This window comes from Adiantum capillus-veneris, chromosome 12 (assembly GCF_014529385.1).
Source record: "Adiantum capillus-veneris isolate H3 chromosome 12, ASM1452938v2, whole genome shotgun sequence".
Lineage (NCBI taxonomy): Eukaryota > Viridiplantae > Streptophyta > Polypodiopsida > Polypodiales > Pteridaceae > Adiantum > Adiantum capillus-veneris.
Window position 1 is genome coordinate 38721837 of NC_140942.1, and position 24804 is coordinate 38746640.

The following is a 24804-nucleotide window of genomic DNA, read 5'->3' on the forward strand; positions in this document are numbered from 1 at the left end:
TCACCCAAAGGGCACCCCTTTTCTAAAAGGGCACATGGGACATATGTTAAACTCTCACTAAGCTTAACCACATGGTGTGCTTGAATGCTATTGGTTGGGCTAAAGAGGGGTCCAATGAGCTTCTAGTTCCATCCAACAAGTATCTAGGTATTTTCAAGCTCTCTCTCTCTAAGGGGTAAGGAGGACACTTGTCAAAAGACTACCCATGTACTTCACTGCATGCTGCATGTGATTGGTAGGGGGAGAAGGGTCTAATGAGCTTGCAGCATGTGGAAAAGTTGCAACTCACCCCAAGCAAGCAAGGGGGGTGCTAGGGGGATATACACCACACACACACACACTCATTTTGTGGATCCATTCTCACTTGGTGAAAGTCGAGGAACTCCACCTCCTTCTCCAAGCTTGTGAGAAGTGAGAGCCTACACTAACACTCTTGGCTATGGAATGCAAATCCAACCAAGAGCCATGCTTCAATGCTTAAGCTTGCCATCTTTTCCATCTTCATTACTATGCTATTATGTATGCTAGCAAGAAGAGTAATGATAAGTGAGGAACTATTTCTTTCTCCTATGGAATGTTTCTTCTTCCTCTTCCCTATCCTCATTCCCCGCTAGCTCTCTCCTCAAGTACTGTTAGGTGCAATGAAATTGAAATGGTGACAAGATCTAGACTTTACACTTCCGCAAATCTTTACTTCTTCCTTGCTTGAATGTGTGCTACTGAGCATGAATAATGGTTCCTTTTACACACACACACACACACACACACACACACACATATTATATATATATATATATATATATATATATATATATATATATATATATATATATATATATATAGAGAGAGAGAGAGAGAGAGAGAGAGAGAGAGTAGGAGAATCACCCTCTCAAGGGCCCTGCACACCAAAGCCAATGTGCTATTTGCTTTGATTCCGTAAATGGAATGTACACACATGCAATACCTCAAGTGCGAACTTTATTGACTCAAATGGGAATGTAGCCGCGATAACTTTTCTAGATGAAGCACCACTGAGGCTGATTTGCTACACCTTTGGATCCGTCTTGATGAGGAGTTACTGAAGGCTGCTAGGGGGTAGATCTTGGGCTGATTTGCTCTCCCAGTGTGAGAGGACTGAAGGGCTGAAAGTTGGTTGCAAAAATGCAGCAGACCTGTCATGGGAAATAGGGCTAAAAACGCAGTTGATGCTGGATTAGTTGATGGACAGCGATGTGAGCACTTGATGCGGTGAGGGAATGGCCAAGAGAGAGTCTTGATGGCTGCACATTTGTCCAAGGGGCTGCACATGGGGCTAGCATTAGTAGAAGTACACCACATTTGGCATACATGTCGACCAAGGCATTGCCAAGCAGGACCTTTTCTTCGACAACCCTTGACTAATAATATCATTGTGAATTCTTTTACCCATATCAGTGTCTTGCGTAGTGCCACGTCTTCAGAATGCTAGCATAGGTAATCGCATATGGAGAGATGCCCTCACTTTGTATCCTTTGAAAACAGCCCAAAGCTTCTTGGACATGCCCCTATTAAGCATGTCTACAATTAGAACAAGCCAATAGAGGGCATCCCGGACACGCAGCTCCTCAAGCACCTTTTGTGCTTTCTGAGTAGATGACTTTTTGCACATACGTTCATTGCCAACCACGATGCTTTCTTTCAACAGCCTCTGACTAAAAATATGATCGTGAATTCTTTTGCCCATATCGATGTTTTGCATAGTGCCACGTGCCTTTAGGAGGAGAGTGTAGGTGATTTTATCTAAGATTTCTTTCAATAGCCATGACTAACAATATCATCATGAATTCTTTTGCCCGGATCAACATCTTGAGTGGTGCTATACGCCTTCAAGATACTAGCATAAGTGATTGCATATGGAGAGATGCCCTTACTTTGCATCCGCTGAAACAACCGAGAGCTTCTTGGCCTTGCCATTGTTCGACATATGTTGCAATCAATGAATTCTAACAACAAACATCCCGAACAAACAACTCCTCAAGCACTCTTTCTAAAGTGTACCACATTTGGCATACATGTTGACCAAGGCAGTTCTAAGTACTATGTTTTCTTTCAGCGGCCCTCGACTAACAATATCATCGTGAATTCATTTGCCCATATCAGTGTCTTGCATAGTGCCACATGCCTTCAAAATGCAAGCGTAGGTAATTGCATCTGGAGAGATGCCCTCACTTTGCATCCTTAAAAATTAGCCCAAGCCTCTTGGCCATGTCCCTATTGGACATATCCCGCAACCAGAAATTTCCAAGAGAGGGGCATCTCGGAAAGACAGGTCTTCAATCACTTTTTAGGAATTCTGAAGTACATATTTGGCATATATGTCGACCAAGGCACTGCCAAGCACAATGTTTTCTTTCAACAGCCCCTGACTAACAATAGGATCGTGAATTGTTACCTATATCGGTGTCTTGCGTAGTGCCACATACCTTCAGGAGGAAAGCGTAGTTGATTTCATCTAATATTTATTTTAGCAGCCCCTGACCAACAAGATCATCCAGAATTCTTTTATTTGTATTAGTATCTTGAGTATTGTCACACGACTTCAAGATGCAATCATAAGTGAGCTGGAGAGATGCACTCGCTTTGCATCCGCTGAAAACAACCGAGAGCTTCCTAGCCTTGCCATTGTTTCACATATCCTGCAATCAATGAAGTCCAAGAGACAACATCCTCGACAAGTAGCTGCTCAAGCACTTTCTATGCTTTGCCAAGCACGGCCTTTTTTGTCAATAGCCCCTGTTTAACAGTATTATCGTGAATTCTTTTGCCAATCAGTGTCTTGGATATTGCCATATGCCTTCAAAATGCAAGCGTAGATAAGTGCATCTGGAGAGATGGCCTCACTTTGCATTCTCTAAAAAAAGCCTACCAACTCCTCAAGCACTTTTTGTGCATTTTGAAGTACACGACATTTGGTATACATGTCGATCAATGCATGGCCAAGCACAACGTTTTCTTTCAACCGCCCTTGACTAGCAATATCATCGTGAATTCTTTTGCCCATATGGGTGTCTTGCGTAGTGCCACATGCTTTTAGGAGGAAAGTGTAGGTGATTTCATCTAAGATTCTTCAACATCCCATGACTAACATTATCATTGTGAATTCTTTTGTTCGGATCAACATCTTGAGTGGTGCCACATGCCTTCAAGAAGCAAGCGTGAGTGATTGCATCTGGAGGGATGTCCTCGCCGTTGTGCTCCCCTCTCTCTTCAAAGTGTCTCCCCCCCTCCCTTCTTCCCGCCGTTCCTTTATCTCTGTAAGCATCTTTGCTCCTTTGCATGAAATACTTGAGTCATGACTATACATATGTTGATTGAGATGCACTTGACATATGTCTTACTACTTAGAAATTTTCTATTGGCAAGCTAAAAAGATAGCTAGCAATGCACTCCCTCTCTCCCTCTTTGTCTCTTTTGCTCGTTGTTGCTTTCGCTTCTTCGCTCACACGTAACGCCATAGCCATCCCCTCCTCCCCCCCGCCGTCCAGAGGACGGGTCACACACTCGTCACAATAATATCCTTCCCTCCAAATAAGTAGAGCTTGGCTATTTTCTTCTCTCTCTCTCTCTCTCTCTCTCTCTCTCTCTCTCTCTCTCTCTCTCTCTCTCTCTTTGTGTGACAAGCAACTGCTGGACAACAGTCAATTGTCGTCCTATTAAGGTTCGTGCTATTTATAGGCCCTTTGATTTATACAGATAAAACACAAGAACAACCATATCCTGTAAGATCTGAGTTCAAAAGTTAAATATAATATTTTAATGATTGAGAAAAATTCTAAGACGAGCAAAAATCTTGAGACAATCAATAAGAGCCGAGTCCAACTATCATTTGAGAGACATTGAGATTGGTTACGATTCCATGGCTAAAATTGGTGCAATTTTTAAGAGAATTTAAGAGTACTCCTAAACTTGAGGCCTTATGTTCTCTATGTTACAAATTTGAGACGACCAGGTAAACTACTACATTTTAGATCTACGTGTAAGGATTCTAGTTACTAATCCTTAATTAAGTACTTAAACTCATGATTAAGACTTAAGAAACTTGAACTTGACTCAGAGATAAGACTCAGAAGACTTTGTGTTTGATTTATTTATTGAAATGTGTTACAAGGGCATTCTTATATAGAAACTGAAGATATACGATGAAAAGACATGACCAGAGACGTGACTCTAGGCCAATGGTCGTGTCCTTCTATTGTAGAGTCATGACCCTTCAGCGTAAAGGTGCAGCCATTGGCTGAAGAGGCATGGCTATTCCGCGAACAAGGACAACTCTTGGGCGAAGAGATGCATCCTTTGGAGAATCGGGGATCTCGAATCTGGTGCATCTTCGTATCTGCAAAAGAATCAAGCAAGAAGATAATATAAAGACAAAGAATACGTCACAGTCGTGACATTCGCTCCAATTTACAATAAAGACCAGGGTAGTTGTAGAAACTCCGGGAGAAGGAAAATGTAGTTCTTCTTGCTTGTGTATCCAAAGCTCTAACTGTTAAGTCCCATGCCATGACATTGTTATTGACCATAACTATTTTGCCAAACTGAAAACTGATCATATCTGCAACTTGATTAGTGCTTTTGTCAAAATCATTTGTAACTTCGAGCTTTGTCCAAGAAAAGATTGAATCTTTATTGCTTCAAGTGAAACTATTGGTAAAGTCTTTTGTTGAGTGACGACCACTGGTTGAAAATATGTAAGGTATTTCATTGGTTTGTTTGGAACAGTAGCTTTTCTTCTGAAGGGATGTCATAGGCTGAGATGGAGTAGTTTTTGGAGGTATATCCATCAGTAAAGGTTTATCTGTGGAATAAGTTGTGACCAAAGATTCAATTGCAGCGACTAATGTCGTGCTGCAAGAGTTTGCATCTGGTTTATCCTTTGCAAGCTGAAGGTAAGGACTGGAGTCTTCAAGTTTGAACAATTATCATTTACCATTGCATTTGGTATCTGTTCAGAGAGAAAGACTTTATTCTGCAAGGGCGGTAACGAGGCAAGTTTTTCTGTTTGGAACTTGTCACACAAGAACATGAATCTTTTGAATCTTCAGTTGTTTCAACGGGTATTAAGGCTTCCAATTGAGAAGGGGGAGGTTGAGGGAATTGTTGCCTCTTAGACCTCTGAAGAATCCTTTTGCACAAGGAAATAAATCTTCAACTTTACCACCATCAGGCAAGAAAGACTTAAATATAGGGCATGGCTCGTGAGGAAAAACTTGTTCAGCATCACGGCATTCACGATCGAGAGACTAGGGTCGTATATATGTGCCACTAAGTAAGTCCATCTTGATATCACGAGGATCCTTTGAAAGCTTCATATTACTGCTTCTGTTGTTGAAGATTCCAATAAGAAGTAGGTTGCTTAGAACTGTAACATTTCCATGAATATTCATGCTGAGACTTTTGTTGCTCGCACAAAGATACTTTGTGTCTAGTTGTCTCTAAGAAACCATGCTTTGGGTGAGAAAATTTGTGTAAGGTGTAGCGGAAGTGAATGTTGAACTTTGCTCAAGATGAGTGCTACGAACAGTGCTCAAGGGTTCCTTTTACTTACGAAAGGGAGAGCGTTCCGTTCCTTTAGTGAGAGAGTGCAAATGATAAAAAACAAAGTGGTAAACACTGTGAATGAAGACACTAAGACTGAGAGATAGAGAGAGAAGAATATGACACCAGAATGTTGTCAAACCCTCCTCCGAAGGCCCCACTCTCTATGGCGAGAGTGGTCTACTATTGATTGCACAAATCTCTATAATACAATGGTCGACGACGTGAGGACGACGAGGAGACGGGCTGAAAATTGAAAACGCTAAGGACAAAAATCTGCAAATCTTATATCTGCTGAATTTTGACTCTATGTCGGTGACGACGATGATGACAACAACGCGACAATGATGCGTTGAAAACGCAGATGTTGAAATCCACGAATAGCGGGCTGAATTTGCAAACGCTGACTGATCTGATCATGCGGAGAAGATCTGCTGCGGGAAGGTGAGCCACTTGAGCTATGGTCATTATTGATATCACATTTTTCGACCATCGAGGTATCATTTCCATGAAGAACAGATATGCATCTGGTAGATCATTATCTACTCCTTTAGGTGGTTCCCCTGAAACAATCCTAGACAAATGATCTGCTCTTTGATGAGTGGTGCCCGTTTCCACAACTACAGTGAAATGGAATTTCAGAAGAATGATGAACCATCTCACTATTATTTCCGTGCTGCATGGTTTGTTGACCAAGTACAATAAGGCTTGATGGTCCACAAAGAACACAAATTTGTTTGCTAATAGGTAATGTCTATACTTTTTTACGGGATAGATCATTTCTAATCCTTCCCTTTCGGTGGTGGTATAATTCTTTTCTGCCATGTTGAACTGTCGGGCTAGCATAAGAAATAGGAAAATCAATTTTTTCGTCTCCTGGTTGAGCTAGTATACACCCGATGACAAAATTGGAAGCATCTACATGTATGTGGAATATATTATTTCAATATGGTGCTTTCAATATTGGAGCTGAGGTGAGAGCTTGCTTAAGCTTCATGAAGGATTCTTCACACTTATCAGTCCATTCAAAGTGTGTAATCAAGCTATACATGGATTTTGTAATTATAGCGTACATGTAAATGAATCGTCTATAATATCCACAATGTCCCATGAAGGCTTGAACCCCCTTGACTGTTGTTGGTCTAGGCAAATCAACAATAATATGAATTTTATCCATATCAGTAGCTATGCCATTTTTAGACACTATATGTCCAAGAATTTTTCATTGTCTACCCATGAATGTGCACTTTTCAGGATTTAGACAAATTCGATAAAGTCTACATTTTTCGAATACCTTTTTAGGGTATTCAAAATGATCAGCCCGGACTGATGAAGGTAAGTATAAATCATCCATATATACTTCCAAGAATTTCCTAAGATATTATTTGAAAGCATGGCTCATCAATCTTTGAAAGGTGGCAGGAGCAATAGTTAACCCAAAAGGCATAACTCGATAGGCAAAAATATCCCATTCCGTTGTAAAAGCAGTTTTATGCTGATCTTTTGTGTCAACCAAAAGTTGATTGTATCCCGAAAAGCCATCTAAAAAGCTATAAGCCTCTTTTCGTGCAACTTGTTTTAAAACATGCTCATTGATTGAAAGAGGGAAGTTGTCTCTAATGGTAGCTGCATTCACTTTCTTGAGGTTGACACATACTCGTAATTTTTCATTTTTCTTGGGTACTACCACAATTAGAGACACCCAATCTGTGTGTTCAATTTCATAAATGAATCCGGATTCCTTTAGTTTTTCAATCTCTTCTTTCATCTTTTTGGTCAATGTTTCATTATATGTATATGGCCTTTGTCGACTTGGTTTCGCATCATCTCTCATGGAATAGTATGTTGACAGATTTCTGGATCAACACCCTTGAGATCCTTATAAGACCAAGCAAAGATATCTCGGTATCCTTGCAGTAAGCTTAACAAAGTCTCTTCTTCTTCTTCTGTTGGGTCATTTGCAATGTAAGCAGGCCTAGGCTCTTCTCCTAGTTCAACTAAATCTATCTTTTTTGCGTTTTCAGGCCCTTTGTAGGACTCGCCTTGTTTTAATAGTTCTCAAACAGGTTGTTCGACTATGGTGTTTCGATCTTGGAGAGGATATTTCTTGTAATGAGATGGAATACTCATTACATTCTTACCATCCTCTTCTGTGGTTTCCATTTCGGTCGTATATATTTTCTTTAGAGCTTTTTTCAACTCTTGATATTTCTTTTTTTGTTCGACTCTTGTCATGATTGACTCCTTGTTCTGCTTTTTTGGCTTTGTTTGAGTTTCTTTTCTCGTTTTTCTCAACGTTTTCGAGATTTCTGGATTCTCGTTTGAAAGATATCTGCCAGTGATTTTGTCATTGATACAATCATGTGCATCTATCTGCATCAAGAACGGTGTTCTATTGGAGATTGATGGCATAGGTCTAGCTTTCACGTTTTTGGTGTCTCTTTTTCGTCTATACCATTTCTGTCTTCTCGATTTCTGGTTAGGAAGGTCAAAAAACCTTTCCTCCCCTCCTTTCATGAGTAGCTTAGCTCTCAAATGTTCTTTTTTCAACCCCGAATCATCTAGGTAGCTGAATGTTCTTCTAACTCATTTGTTGCATCGTAGTAGAGGGCTGAAAAGATTTATCGAGCTTTCATCAAGTCCTTTATTTCTTGAATTTCATCTTCAATGTGAAGGGTTGAAATCATTTGTATGGGAATTATGTCATAGCTGTCCTCATTGCAAAATTGAGTAGGCATAGGCGTATTCACACATACATCCATTGTCGCTAAAATTTGAGTCCATTCAAATGGCTCAAACAAATGCTCTGGAAAGGGTTTAGGTACATATGCTTCGTCTCTGCAATCCCTTTCTAAGATACATTCTTCTTGTTTTAAACTCCCGTTTTCTAAAGCTACGCACATCCAAATAGGAGTGTCTTTGTTCAACCAAAATGGAAGTTTAGTTTCAGTCAAAGAGACTGAATCAAACTCTTGTATGGGCGTTTTCATGACATCTCTATAAGTGTGATCTTTTAGATAACCCTTGTTATAGATTCCACTTGCTTTAAGTACAGATAATTGTTTCCCCAATCTTGGATGAGCTGCACCTGTCGCATGAAAGGTTTTCCCAATATGATTTCGTAATTGAGTTTCTTCCCAAAGTCTAATATGGCAAAAGTGTGTTGATATTCAATCACACACATATTAACTATCACTTTTTCAAGCAATCCTAATGGTTTTTCAATGTGTCCATCAGCCAATTGCAGTTTCATTCGAGTTTATGTAATGGTTGGTTGTCCGCATGATTCTCATACTACTTTCATGGCTATGGCTATGCCTGCCCCACTATCTATTTATCTAATGGCTGGTTGTCCGCATGATTCTCATACTACTTTCATGGCTATGGCTATGCCTGCCCCACTATCTAGTATTGCCATGGTTTCTATGTCATTTTATTTCACTGAACGGCTTTTGTTTCCTTCTTCCCCTTCGTAGTATTCTCCGACTTTGTTCATTGGAACCAATCGAATCTCTTTGTTATCCACATCGTGTCTCAATTTTTCTAAATTTTTTGCGATTAGCTCTGTTATCTCCACCTTGTCTAGAGTTTTCTGTACATCATTTCATAGGTATGGTTTGATGTTCAATAGTTCTCCAAAAGTAAGAGTGCATTGGATGGACGTAGACATGATTAAATGAATGTTATCTACTTCTACGGTCTGTTCCGTTCTTTTTACCTGAGTGGTCTTAGACACTATGGATTCATCTTCCTCATCTCCAAAGTAAGAGGGTAATGTTTTCAAGGTCAATGGTTTAGGCATTCCTGAAGCTTTTAGACTCGCAATTCCCATACAAGGATTGTACATCCATGTCCCATCAGGAGGTAAGTGGTCTAATCATCCTTTCTTTATAAGAGTTGACTTTAGAGTTAGGCTCCCATCAGTGATCTCTCTAACTTTTCCCATAACTGTCCTGGCTAGTCTTCTTCTACGAATGGAATTCCGTCTAAGGTATCTTCGTTGTCCGGCACTATGAGTTCTAGCTCTTTAGTTTCAAGATGGGGTTCTCCCACCACTTATGATTTTTCTTGTTTGTCTCTTACCATAGCTCCTCAGGTTTTGCCATACTTCCGAGCTTGGGTTTTTGTTTTTCTAGCATCTCTTGCGTGATTCTTACCAAATTTTGATAAGCTTCAAGCTTAGCTGCTTCTATGTCTGGAGAAGGATAGTTTTTCCATTTGTTTTCCATATTTTGGCATGCTTTAAGTCCTGCTCAGTAGGCTTACAAGGTTGCATCAATAGGCTCAAAAATCTTATCAATCAAAATTGATCCTCCGCACGAGGGTTTCAGATAGAGTTTCTTTATCACCACCTTGCAAAAACAGCTTTAATTTATAAAAAATTGTCATATTAAGAGTACCCACAGCTTCTAGCCAAGAAGACGCGTCAGCGGGCTTCAATCCTTAAGTTGTTTGACAGATTTTCCATAACTTTGAATAAGGCTGCCAAGCTGTTATGATTAACTTCAGACAATTTTTTTATGAAATGGGAGACGTTTTCAATATTTGTCGTAAAGGAGATTGAGAGTTGTTGCATGATAAAGAATAAGATTATTTCTAACGTGAAAGGTTCTTCAATGCAAAAAACATGCAAAAATGTAGACCTCGAGTAGTCTTTCATAGGTGCGATTCGTATTCAATCCTTTTGGAGAAATTAGGAGTTGTCCTCCACCTACAATCCTTTCAGCTTCCGCGATGGATAGGTCAAGGGTCCATACTGACCTCAGAGAAATGTTATCTGGTTTTAAAATTTTCTCTTCAAGGGCTTTATGTGTTTTAACAAAGAGGGAAAGAGCGCTATCTTCCGCGACTCGTTTGAACGATGTCGTTTACACTGAGGAGAGCAGTTAGGAGAGCGATAGGGAGAGCTGTCTACATTCCCACAAAGTAACATTGACTGGCAAGAAGCCATTAAGCCTACTGCGAGAGCGAGTAAAAACTCAACTTCTAAAAGCTTGGAGCAAAAGGCTTGCAGGAGAAATAGAAACAGCAAAGCAGAATGTAGAGCTGTTGGCGATAAATATAAGCTATAAAATCAATAAAAGTATTACCATGTGAGTAGAGAGATAAAGCTAAGAAGGGTTAGCGCAAAAGCTTAAGCCTCTAATAAAAGATACCTATAGGAATTTGTAACACGCATCTCTAAACCTAAAAATTTAAGCAAGACCATAGATTGTAGTAGGTGGGGATAGTCCACGTTACCAACATACCTTCATTGAGCCACCAACCTTCCGCCGCTTCTTGGGACAAAGGCCTCCCCTCGAACCCCTCCTCCTATATACAACTGGTCGTCAAGTCTCTCACCCTAGCTCTCTGTCCCTCCCACATACGGCTCTAGTTAACTATCCGCCTGCTAGCCACGATGTAGGTGAGCCTGACTGACAGGGCCGATCACCAACAATTTCAGCGGATCTGCACCAAGTACAAAGGTATCATTAGCTGAGCTCACATCTATGTCAACATGAGCATGCAAGTGGAGTGGTCAAGGTGCAGGGTTCAAGGTTTCCATGTCGATTTGGTGCTCAAACCTTTATGTTGAACCTTGCTGGCCAGTTGCAGAAACTTGGAAACCGGCTTGAGCGGCCAATAGGATGATATGTAAACAACACTCCCACACAACTTCACAGAAATAGAGAGCCCCCTAATGCCATGAGAAGCCTCAATAGAAGATGGGCTTCAAGACATCATTGGCTCCTTGACAAAAAACCCTTAACCGCACCCTGCACATTAGAGAGAAGGAGAGACAGATGAACATAGAGATCCTGCTACACGTTAGACCTCCCTCCCGCACAACGTCAGACACACAAGAGCCCCCTAATGCTAGGAAGGAGCCTCAGCTAAAGAGTGTGTGTCTGACGTTCTACGGGAGGGAGATATAACGTGCAGCAATATCTCTATGTTCATCTGTCTCTCCTTCTCTCTAATGCGTAGGGTGCGGTGAAGGGTTTTTTGCCAAGGCGCCAATGATCTCTCGAATTCCCATCTTCTGTTGAGTCTTCTCATGGAATTAGGGGGCTCTGTATGTCCGTGACGTTTTGTGTGGGAGTATTGGTTACATATCGTCCTACAGGCCGCCCGAGCCGGTTTCCAAGTTTCTGCAACTAGCCAACAAGGTTGAACTAAAAGGTTTGAGAACCAAATCGACACGAAAACCTTGAACCCTGCACCTTGACCACTCCATCTACATGCTCGTGTTGACATAGATGTGAGCTTAGTTAATGATACCTTTGTACTTGGTGCAGATCCATTGAAATTGTTGGTGACCGGCCCTATCAGTCAAGCTCACCGCATACAGTGTGGCTAGCAGGCCGATAGTTAACTAGAGCCGTATGTGGGAGGGACAAAGAGCTAGGGTGAGAGACTTGACAACTAGTTGTATATAGGAGGAGGGGTTCAAGGGGAGGCCTTTGTCCCAGGAAGCGGCGGAAGGTTGCTGGCTCAATGAAGGTATGGTAATAAAGTGAAATATTCCCACCTACTACAATCTATGGTCTTGCTTAAATTTTTAGGTTTAAAGATGCGTGTTACAAATTCCTATAGGGATCTTTTGTTAAAGGTTGAAGCTTTTTCCTTTACCCTTCTTAGCTTTATCTCTCTGCTCACATGGTAATACTTTTATTGATTTTATAGGTTATATTTATCGTTGACAGCTCTACATTCTACTTTGCTATTTATTTTTCTCCTCATTCTACTTTGCTACAATCTACTTTGCTATTTATTCAGAAGTTGGGATTTTACTCGCTCTCGTAGCAGGCTTAATGGCTTCTCGCCAGTCGATGTTACTTTGTGGGAATCTAGGCAGCTCTCCCTCTCACTCTCCTAACTGCTCTCCTCAGCATAAACGAAATCGTTCAAGCGAATCGTGGAAGATAGCGCTCCCCCCCTCATTGTTAAAACAGAGAAATCCCTTGAAGAGAAAATGTTAAAAGCAGATAACATTTCTCTAAGATCAGTATGGAGCTTTGACCTATCCATCATGGAAGCTGAAAGGATTGTAGGTGGAGGACAACTCCTAATTTCTCCAAAAGGATTATATACGAATCGCACCTATGAAAGGCTGCTCGAGGTCTGCATTTTATCATGTTTTTTGTATTGAAGAACATTTCACGTTAGAAATAATCTTATTCTTTATCATGCAAAAGCTCTCAAACTCCTCTACGTCGAATATTGAAAACGTTTGGCGTTTCATAGAAAAATTGTCTGAAGCTAATCCTAACAGCTTGGAGGCCGTATTCAAAGTTATGGAAAATCTGTCAACTGAAGGATTGAAGCCCGCTGACGTGTCTTCTTGGCTAGAAGCTGTGGGTACACTTAGTATTTTCTTTTGTGCACGTCCGTTTATGAAATGGATGGCGGACGTCCGCTCAAAATGCTATGAATTTGAGAGGACAAGAATTTCGGGAATCACAAACGTCCAAGGACGTTTGTGAAGCCACCCTTAGGTCAAAAAGTGAGAATCCAATTTGAAGGGCTAGGTTACAGGGGATGGGCGGGGGGGGGGTGCCACCCATGCATTGCCATAGTTTGTCTGTTGAGTCAGTTGTCTGCTGCCAGCTAACAGCCATCTGCTTAGTTTGTGAAGTCGTTTGAGGAATGACCAGTGCAGTGGTGCCCTTCTATTGGAAGGATGCAATCCTTTGAGAATGTCTGCACCTGTTTGTGAAGCCATCCTAAGGCCATAGTGATGTGTTCCCTTTTTTTAATGAAAAAGGAGAGGAATTTTTTTTTTTAAATTGATTGGTTAGAGAAGTCACTCATCATAAAGATTTATAAAGATAAAGCTTACTCCTTACAAGGATCTTTTGGCTTGCTCAAAGGGCAAACGCCATAGGTGACTCCTCTTTTTCTCTAGCTAAAAATAAAATTAGGGTTTGTGAAAAAACAAAAAAAAATCAATTGGTGGACTAGAAAGGATGCAATCTCATACAGTAAGGAGATGGTCATGATAACTGTAAGTCAAATTGGACGAATATGATAACAATCATTCATTAGAAGTATACTTCTTGACAATTGAAAAGGACACAAAAAACATATTTTCTAGAAGCAAACGTCAAAAAATGATACTTTTTTGAAAACCTTGCAAATGCCCTTCAAAAATCCCTATAGTACTGAATATGATAACTTGCAATTTGAGTGCTATAACAAGCAAGCCCGATTGCTTATTAAAATAAATACTAGTTAATATATTCACTATGCTAATAAGCATACCTAAGATACTAGCTTGCAAACTAAATGTACTTGCCAAGAGAATTTAAAACATTCACAAAACAGGCATGAACAATAATTATTATTAGTGATAAATAACTACTACTACAGAACAATGCCAAAGAACAATTAACCAATTCTCAATAAAATTGATCAAAAGTGAACAATGATGCCTTCTCTTACAGTGAGAGGCACAATGACTGGAAAAATATATGAATAATAGCTTCAACGCGGAACAGATATACAAGTTAAAGAAATTGAAACTACAATTTGGTTTAGGCCCACAATATTACAGCCAGTGGGCCATTATAAAATAAAAAAACAAATTAATCCATACATATGACTGAAAGTGTCAATTTACGCTGGATATATACTCCACTAGGTTCCACACTTAAAGATCAGTGTCAATTGTTCTCTTACGAGATCAATGCAACAAAAAAAACAGAACAACCTCATCAATCTTTATCAGAGTTGAGAGTTGGAAAAAACATTAAGAGATTAAGACCAACAAAAACAACCTAGCAAGCAATTGTAGCCGAATTGAACTATCAATTGCATCAGCATTAAATTTTTATTTTTTGTAATTAACCACCTCCACAGATTTAGAGAGCATGTATACTGTATTTACAGTAAGAGTGAGAGCTACATTATTGTAAGAGAGAAGTCAGTTGTAAGCCACATTTTGATATACAGTTTTGGAAATTTTCTTTACGAGTACGTAAACCAGTCAGTTTCTAGCAGTGAGGACTTAATGAATGTTCATCCAAAATTAGCAAGGAAAGGGTTCATAATTTTGATTGCACAACCAAATGATGCTTTCCACTATTCCAATTCACCAGCCCTCCAAGGAAGAGCGAGAGCAGTTTGAAATTCAACCGGGTCAATAGCATTGTCCTGCATTCTAAAACTTCTTACTATATTGAAACTGATTATAAAATGACAATTTTAGAAATTTACTTACATCATAAACAACAACGCACGGAGTTATAGGATCAACTGACATCGATCCTAAGGTAAAGTGATAAGATACACAACACTACCAAAATAGTCAAAGATAAGATGTATCATCCAAAGAATAATCCGTTGAGAAAATAACACAATAACCTTCATAAAAAGACTCACATTTTCACTAAGGATTTGAAAAAAAGCGTCAATTACCACTTGATAGATTAAGAAGCTATTAGTCATGGCAAATCCATGTAAACATTTTTCAAGACTTTTCAAAGCAATGACAAATCATAAAATGTCCATAAGACCTTGAATTGAAAAAATGAAAAACAGTTAAACTCATACCTTTAAATCGAGCTTGTAGAGTTGCTCCGGTGAGGCAAAGTTAAGTAAGGAGGTCTTAAGAGGGTGCAATGGGGCAGTCAAGTCCTGAGTAGCAAGCCGTCCATGACCTATCTTAAGAATCTCCGAGAAAGGATGGCAACAGATAATACCTCTTGCGGAAATGATGAATTTTTTAAATGTTGACGAGATTTGTTGTGAAACATGCCGTTGACGAGATTCGTTATGAAGAGATTCGTTGTGAAACATCTCGATCATTCTGGCAGAATGAAAAAGTAGCTTTGGATATGACAGATTGTTTTCTTCCTCTCAAGGAAACAGCTTGAACGGACCAACAACAGAATTCAGTAAGGTAGGATTTTGACTGATATAAACTTTCAATTGATAGTCAAGAAGGGAAACCAGCAATGTAATCAAATCCGTTTCTAGAACCTCTATTGACGCACCAATAAACTTTAACGGGAGGGTTTCAGGTAGAGTTTCTTTATCAACACCTTGCAAAAACAGTTTTAGATTACAAAAATTTGTCATACTAAGTATACCCATAGCTTCTAGCCAGGAAGACGCAGCGAGCTTCAATCCTTTAGTTGACAGATTTTCCATAACTTTGAATAAGGCCTCCAAGCTGTTAGGGTTAACTTCAGACAATTTTTACATGAAACGGAAAAATTTTTTAATATACGTTGTGGAGGAGGTTGAGAACTGTTGCATGATAAAGACCTCAAGGTGTTGATAAAGAAACTCTACTTGAAACCCTCCTGTTAAAGTTCATTGGTGCATCAATGGAAGTTTTATAAACGGATTTGATTACATTGCTGGTTTCCCTTCTTGACTACCAATTGAAAGTTTATATCAGTCAAAATCCTACCTTACAAAATTCTTTTGTTTGTTCGTTCAAGCTGTTTCCTTGAGAGGAAGGAAATAGTGTGTCATATCCACAGCTACTTTTTCATTCTGCCAGAATGATCGGGATGTTTCACAATGAATCCCTTCATTTATGGAGATTTTTGAATATTCCCTTCTTTCTAAGCTTGGAATCAAGGAGCACGATCGAGAAGATACTGCAGCCCATTTGTGCAGAATGCTGCGTCAACGTTTTAAAAATTCGTCACTTCGGCAAGGGAGATTATCTACTTGCCATTTTTTCTTGGAGATTCTTAAGATAGCTCATGGGCGGCTTGCTACTCAGGACTTGACTGCCCCATTTCACCCTCTTAAGACCTACTTACCTAACTTTGCTTCACCGGAGCAACTCTACAAGCTCGGTTTAAAGGTATGATTTTAATAGTTTTTCGTTTTTGCGATTCAAGGTCTTATGGACATTTTATGATAGTTCATTGCTTTGAAAATTCTTGAAACATGTTTACATGGATTTGTCATGACTAATAGCTTATTAGTCTATCAACTAGTAATTGATGCTTTTTATCAAATCCTTAGTGAAAATGTGAGTCTGTTTTTGAATGTTATTGTGTTATTTTCTCAATTTATCATTGTTTGGTTGATATATCTTATCATTGATTGTTTTGGTAGTGTTGTTTACCTTCTCGTTTTTTATCGTATCGCTTTACCTTAGGATCAATGTCAGCTGATCTTATAACTCCAGGCGTTGCTGTTTATGATGTAAGTAAATTTCTAGAATTGTCATTTTATAATCAGTTTCGGAATAGTAAGAAGTTTTGGAATGTAGGAAAATGTTATTGACCTGGTTGAATTTTGAACTGCTCTCGCTCTTCCTTGGAGGGCTGGTGAATTGGAATAGTGGAAAGCATCATTTGGCTGTGCAATCAAAATTATGAACCTTTTCCCTGCTAGGATTTTTAGAGTTAGTACTCTAATTTTGGATGAACATTCATCAAGTCCTCACTGTTAGAAACTGAACGTATTCGTAAAGAAGTTTTCCAAAACTGTATATCAAAATGTGGCTTACACCTGACTTCTCTCTTACAATAATGTAGATCTCACTCTTACTGTAAATATAGTATACATGCTCTCTAAATCTGTGGAGGTGGTTAATTACAAAAAACAAAAGTTTAATGTTGATGCAATTGATAGTTCAATTCGGCTATAATTGCTTGCCAGGTTGTTTTTGTTTGTTTTAATCTCTTAATGCTTTTTCCAACTCTCAACTCTCATAAAGATTGTTGAGGTTGTTTTGTTTTTTTTTGCTGCATTGATCTCGTAAGAGAACAATTGACACTGACCTTTAAGTGTGGAACCTAGTGGAGTATATATCCAACGTAAATTGACACTTTCAGCGTATGTATGAATTAATTTGTTTTTTATTTCATAATGGCCCGCTAATTGTAATAGTGTGGGCCTGAATCAAATTGTAGTTTCAATTGTTTTAACTAGTATATCTGTCCCACGTTGAAGCTATTATTCATACATTTTTCCAGTCATTGTGCCTCTCACTATAAGACAAAACATCATTGTTCACTTTTGATCAATTTTATTGACAATTGGTTAATCGTTCTTTGGCACTGTTCTGTAGTAGCTATTTATTAGTAATAATAATTATTGTTCATGACTCCTTGTGAATGTTTTAAATTCTCTTGACTCTATATATTTATGTCCAAATTTAGCTCCTAGGCTGATTCTATTTTGCATTGTGTAATCAATTTACTTTCATTTCTTATTGTAAAAGTTATATTTGTGGTATGTTCCAGTCCAAAATTAGTTCCGAGGCTCTCTATCCCATTTTTCATCTTGAATCCTTTTTACTCTAGTGACCTATTGTAGAAATTATATTTTTGGTATTTGAGTTCATGTTAATCCCAATAGTATATGGGAAGGATGAAGATAGAACACCTAGTAGATAATTACCAGACATACCATTGTTTGGTCAAGTACCCACTAGATATTGACTACACATACCATATTGCTTGGTCCTCCTCCATTTGTTAAGGGCATCTACCCACTGATGTCTGTTGCTTTCTTTGCCTATTGCGCAATCCTTCCCTGCAGTCCCTCCTCTATTTTTGATATTTCTGTTTGCGGACATTTTTTTTGGAATGCACCATGCTATCATGATGATTCCCCTCCCATCTTTACCCCCCCGACCTCCCCTTCTGTCCATGCACACCTATCCCTCTCACTCCTTTTCCCCTTTAACCTACCACATCGTTTCAACCCATTTTGCTCAACCATAATGTCGCAAGTCTACATAACTCCCTTGCAATGTGTGATGATGTAATCTCTCAAGCTCTTCTTAGCATCTCCGGTTGTTTGTGCCATGGCAAACACACATTCACACCACAACCACACACCTATGCCAAGCCTCTGATCCATAGCAAACACACCTTCACACAACTTTTTTATCCCTTTGGCCTTACACATGCTCGTTTTGCCTAGTATCTTCCTACCTCCGATCTGACACAACTTTCTTTACCTTTTGATTTTTTTAAAATTATTTTGAACAAGCTTTTCAGAAGAAGGATATAGACTTGCACCTTTTAATTATCGTGCCAGACTTACTACGCGCTGTCAAATGTGAAGTATAAAAGTGGATACTTAGAATATCAATAAGCAATCAATGTGTTATAGCATATACTTGCAAATGGTAGTTACCTTAGTTTACAACATATTTTTAACGGCAACCAATAACCTATGGGAATGTGTTTTTAGATTTTTATGAGTTTTCCATTCTTGCTAGACTATATGGAGTACAACCCTTCGGGTTTTTTTTTTGCATTCTCTGTACAACTGTGATTGAGAGCAATGTTGTCTTTGGACATTTCATAAAAGTCGTTCACAATAATGGACAGGAGATGGCACTTCATCTTTGTGGGTTTGAAAAATGACAACGCATTGTAGGAGTTTTCCTTCATTTAAGAAAATAAGGTATAGTATGATAAACAGAGTCTGCAGTATGTGCATGTGGGCTTTGAATGTGAAGAATGCAAAAAGTAGTTGTAAATTCTATGGTAGATTATGGTTTGAATGCACACTTTAAAATGGATCTTGAGTTCGTGAAGAAACAATGTTAACAAGTCATACAATTTTAGCTTAAAAAATTAAGCAATATTGGGAAGAATAGTAACGCATGGAAGAAAGAATGGAGGAATGGCAACACATGGAAGGAGTTGTCCTTCATTTGATAACATAAAATATAGTATCATAAATAGTGTTAAAAACTGTCAAGTGGGCACGAGACAAAGGTTCCAAGCGGGTGAGAATGCAAAATGTCAAATGGACCTTGGAAGTCACAAGAGGCACAATGAAAGATACCATAAAAGCTTCAGGTTTCTCTCATATGTGCACTTGCTACTTAGCATACAAGGAATGCTAGTGCTACCATTTTGGGTATGGTAAGTATATTTAGTTTGCAAGCTAGTATATTGAGTATGCTTATTAGCATAGTGAATATATTAATTAGTATTTATTTTAATGAGCAATCGGGCTTGCTTGTTATAGCACTCGAATTGCAAGTTATCATATTTAGTATTATAGGGATTTTTGAAGGTCATTTGCAAGGTTTTCAAAAAAATATCCTTTTTTGAGGTTTGCTTCTAGGAAATATGTTTTATGTGTCCTTTTCAATTGTCAAGAAGTATACATCTAATGAGTGATTGTTATCATATTTGTCCAATTCCACTTACGGTTATCATTACCATCTCCTTACTATATGAGATTACATTCTCTCTAATCCACCAATTGATTTTTTTGTTTTTGCATAAACCCTAATTTTATTTTTAGCTAGAGAAAAAGAGGAGTCATCTATGGCCTTTGCCCTTTGGGCAAGCCAAAAAATCCTTGTAATGAGTAAGCTGTATCTTTATATATCTTTATAATGAGTGACTTCTCTAACCAATAAAAAACTTTTAGAAACAACCTCTCCTTTTTCAATAATGAAAAAGGGAACACATCACTATGGCCTTAGGACGGCTTCACAAACAGGTGCAGACATTCTCAAAGGATCGCATCCTTCCAATAGGAGGGCGCCACTCCACCGGACATTTCTCAAACGAATTCACAAACTAAGCAGATGACCGTTAGTTGGCAGCAACTGACTCAGTGGACAAACTATGGCAATGCACCGGCGGCATCCCCCCCCCCAATCGCCCATCCCCTATAGCCTATGAACATTCAAAAAAATTGCACCACACGACATACAAACTTTGACAACAGCGTCATCAAGTGCTCACTAAGCCAACGAAGTGAAGACACAATGCATATCAAATTTATAAAAAACTTTTATATTGTCTTTTGTGCACGCAGGTTTGTGAAAGGGATGGCGGATGTGCGCTTAAAATGCTATGAATTTGAGCGGACAAGAATTTTGGGAATCACAAACGTCCAAGGGCGTTTGTGAAGCCACCCTTAGGTCAAAAAGTGAGAATCCAATTTGAAGGGCTAGGCTAGAGGAGTTCTTATATTAAGGGCAAAGGGACAAAGGTTTCAAGCGGGTGATAATGCAAAATGTCAAATGGACCTTGGAAATCACAAGAGGCACAATGAAAGACACCATAGAAGCTTCGGGTTTCTCTCATATGTGCATTTGGCAAGTACATTTAGTTTGTAAGCTAGTATCTTAGGTATGCTTATTAGCATAGTGAATATATTAATTAATATTTATTGTAATAAGCAATGGGGCTTGCTTGTTATAGCACTCGAGTTGCAAATTATCATATTCAGTACTATAGGGATTTTTGAAGGTCATTTGCAAGGTTTTCAAGAAAATATCCGTTTTTGAGGTTTGCTTCTAGAAAATATGTTTTCTATGTCCTTTTCAATTGTCAAGAAGTATACTTTTAATGAGTGATTGTTATCATATTCGTCCAATTCCACTTACAGTTATCATTACCATCTCCTTACTATATGAGATTGCATTCTTTCTAATCTACCAATTGACTTTTTTTTGTTTTTGCATAAACACTAATTTTTAGCTAGAGAAAAAGAGGAGTCATCTATGGCCTTTGCCCTTTGGGCAAGCCAAAAAATCATTGTAAGAGTAAGCTCTATCTTTATAAATCTTTATAATAAGTGACTTCTCTAACCAATCAAATTTTTTTATAAACAACCTCTCCTTTTTCATTATTGAAAAAGGGAACACATCACTATGGCCTTAGGATGGCTTTACAAACGGGTGCAAACATTCTCAAAGGATCGCATCCTTTCAATAGGAGCACGCCACTGCACCGGTCATTCCTCAAACGACTTCACAAACTAAGCAGATGGCCATTAGCTAGCAGCAGCTGACTCAACGGAAAAACTATGGCAATGCACGGCCGGCATCCCCCCCCCCCCCCCCCCAATCGCCCATCCCCTGTAGCCTGCGAACATTCAAAAAAACTGCATCACATGACATACAAACTTTGACAACAGCATCATCAGGGGCTCACTGAGCCATCGAAGTGAAGATACAATGCAGATCAAATTTATAAAAAACTTTTACATTTTCTTTTGTCCACGTCCGTTTGTAAAATAGATGGCGGACGTCCGCTTAAAATGCTATGAATTTGAGCGGACAAGAATTTTGGGAATCACAAACGTCCAAGGACGTTTGTGAAGCCACCCTTAGGTCAAAAAGTGAGAATCCAATTTGAATGGCTAGGTTAGAGGAGTTCTTATATTAAGGGCAAAGGATTAGGAGATTTCGGAGGTCTTTTGGAGGGCCGTTAAAAGAGAGAGGAAAAAGCGCTCCTCCAATGAAAGAAGAGCCTACGTTACGTTGAAAAATAGATTGATATTAAGAAAAATATAAAAAGGGCAAAGCATTAGGAGATTTCGGAGGTCTTTTGGAGGGCCTTTAAAAGAGAGAGGAAAAAGCGCTCCTCCAATGAAAGAAGAGCCTACGTTACGTAGAAAAAAAGATTGATATTAAGAAAAATATAAAAAAAAGTGTCAGTGGTCCTTGAAAACCGTCGCCTTTTCATTCAATTCGAATGTCTTTTTCATGATGTCTTTTTCGGCTTTTGTCATCATTCAATACTAAGTGTACCCACAGTTTCTAGCCAAGAAGACGCGTCAACGGACTTCAAACCTTCAGTTGACAGATTTTCCATAACTTTGAATACGGCCTCCAAGCTGTTAGGGTTAACTTCAGACAACTTTTCCATGAAACGGCAAACGTTTTCAATATTCGTCGTACCGGAGTTTGAGAGCTGTTGCATGATAAAGAATAAGATTATTTCTAACGTGAAAGGTTTTTCAATGCAAAAAACATGCAAAAATGTAGACCTCGAGCAGTCTTTCATAGGTGCGATTCGTATTCAATCCTTTCGGAGAAATTAGGAGCTGTCCTCCACCTACAATCCTTTCAACTTCTAGGATGGATAGGTCAAAGCTCTGTACTGATCTCAGAGAAATGTTATCTGGTTTTAGCATTTTCTCTTCAAGGGATTTCTGTGTTTTAACAAGGAGAGGGAGAGCGCTATCTTCCGCGATTCATTTGAACGATTTCATTTACGCTGAAGAGAGCAATTAGAAGAGCGAGAGGGAGAGCTACCTAGATTCCCTCAAAGTAACATTGACTGGAGAGAAGCCACTAACCGTGCTGCGAGAGCGAGTAAAACCTCAACTTCTGAAATCTTGGAGCAAAAGGCTTGCAGGAGAAAAATAAACAGCAAAGTAGAATGTAGAGCTGTTGGCAATAAATATAACCTATAAAATCAATAAAAGTATTGCCATGTGAGCAGAGAGATAAAGCTACGAAGGGTTAGGGAAAAAGCTTAAGCCTCTAACAAAAGATCCCTATAGGAATTTGTAACACGCATCTTTAAACCTAAAAATTTAAGCAAGACCATAGATTGTAGTAGGCGGGGATATCGCACGCTACCACCATACCTTCATTGATCCACCAACCTTTCGCCGCTTCCTGGGACAAAGGCCTCCCCTCGAACCCCTCCTCCTATATACAACTAGTCTTCAAGTCTCTCACCCTAGCTCTCTGTCCCTCCCACATACGGCTCTAGTTAACTATTGGCCTGCTAGCCACGTTGTAGGCGGTGAGCCTGACTGACTGGGCCGGTCACCAACAATTTCAACGGATCTACACCAAGTACAAAGGTATCATTAGATTAGCTCACATCTATATCAACACGAGCATGCAGGTGGAGTGGTGGAGGTGCAGGGTTCAAGGTTTCCATGTTGATTTGGTGCTCAAACCTTTTAGTTGAACCTTGCTAGCCAGTTGTAGAAACTTGGAAACCGGCTCGAGCGGCCTGCATGACAATATGTAACCAATACTCCTACACAACGTCACAGACAACGTAAGAGAAGATGGGATTCGAGACATCATTGGCTCCTTGGGAAAAAACTCTTCACCGCATCCTGCACATTAGAGAGAAGGAGAGACAGATGAACACAGAGATCTTGCTGCACGTTAGATCTCCCTCCCACACAACGTCAGACACTTTGGACGCACCCCACCAACTGATAATTATTTGATTTTTTAAATTTTAATGATGACGAAAGCGATATTGAATGAGCGTCGTGTACTTCATGAAAACGACACGTGTAGATAATCTCTCTTACCGAAGACTACAATGTGAGTGATGGGCGTATATACAATGCACGGGGGAGGAAACCTCCTAGTGAGAGAAAAAATCCCCAACGGTCCTAAGTGTGTTCACACACATCACTACCACATGTATATGGTAACGAATCCCCCCTGAGAGTGATGCAATGAATGAGAGTTGGCACATAGAGTATACGGAAGTGCCATGCCCTCACGACAGGATCAGTCCACAAAGGGGAGCAAGCCCAAAGCTTTGTGGAAAGCTTTGAACTTCTCACAAGACAATGCCTTTATGAAAAGATATGCAAAGTTGTCTTGTGTTGGCACATAAGCCAAGCTCATCTCTCCTATTGAGAGTCTCTCCCTGACATAGTGATAATGCACCTTAATTTGCTTTGTGTAAGCATGAAAAAATAGGTTCCTCGCAACTGCCAATGTGCTTTGACTTTCAGTGTAGATGATATTGGTAGTGTCCTGTCCAACACCCAAATCAGTCATAAGGCATCTGAGCCATACACACTCAACCGTAGGTGTGAAGACTGCCCTGTACTTAGCCTCACAACTAGAAGTGGCCACACTAGGTTACGTCTTGCTCAACCATGAGATACATGAATTGCCAAGCATGAAACAAAACCCACTTGTGGACACTCGGGTGACAAAACAACCAGCCCAATCCGAGTCCAAAAAAGCATGTAAATCTTGCGGCAATGATCCCCCCTTGGGATAAAACAAGCCAAGATGTAAAGTGCCACTCTGGTAGCAGAAAATCCTCTTGACAGTTGACTAATGCTCTAGGGGTATCCTATCTTGTATTTGTGCACTTAGTAATAGAGTCTTTGGTTGTGTGCCTTGAGTTTCTTCTCCATCTTCAAGTTGTGTGTGCATTTTTGCAACCCTAACTCCAACATTCATGAGTTATTGCATGAAAATTTTGTGGACAAAGCTAGTATGTGGCCGCAATCTTGGCAGCCGGTCAAAGTAACCCAAATCTACAATGATCCGCTCTTGTTTGGCGAGAGGTGAAGAGAGCCAAGGGCGACGTGGCGTGTCACTGCGCAAGGATAGACTGGAGCCGGGCGCATGGTTGCAACTGCCAGCGCGATAGGTGTAACTGTCGCAGGAGCTTGTTGTCTTTATTTAAGCGGCAAGGTGGCCATGGTGTGTACGCAGTGCTCCAGAGGTATAGTGCCGCGCAGCTCAGTGTCTCTGGTTCGGCCGAGCTCAGGATGGTCAGT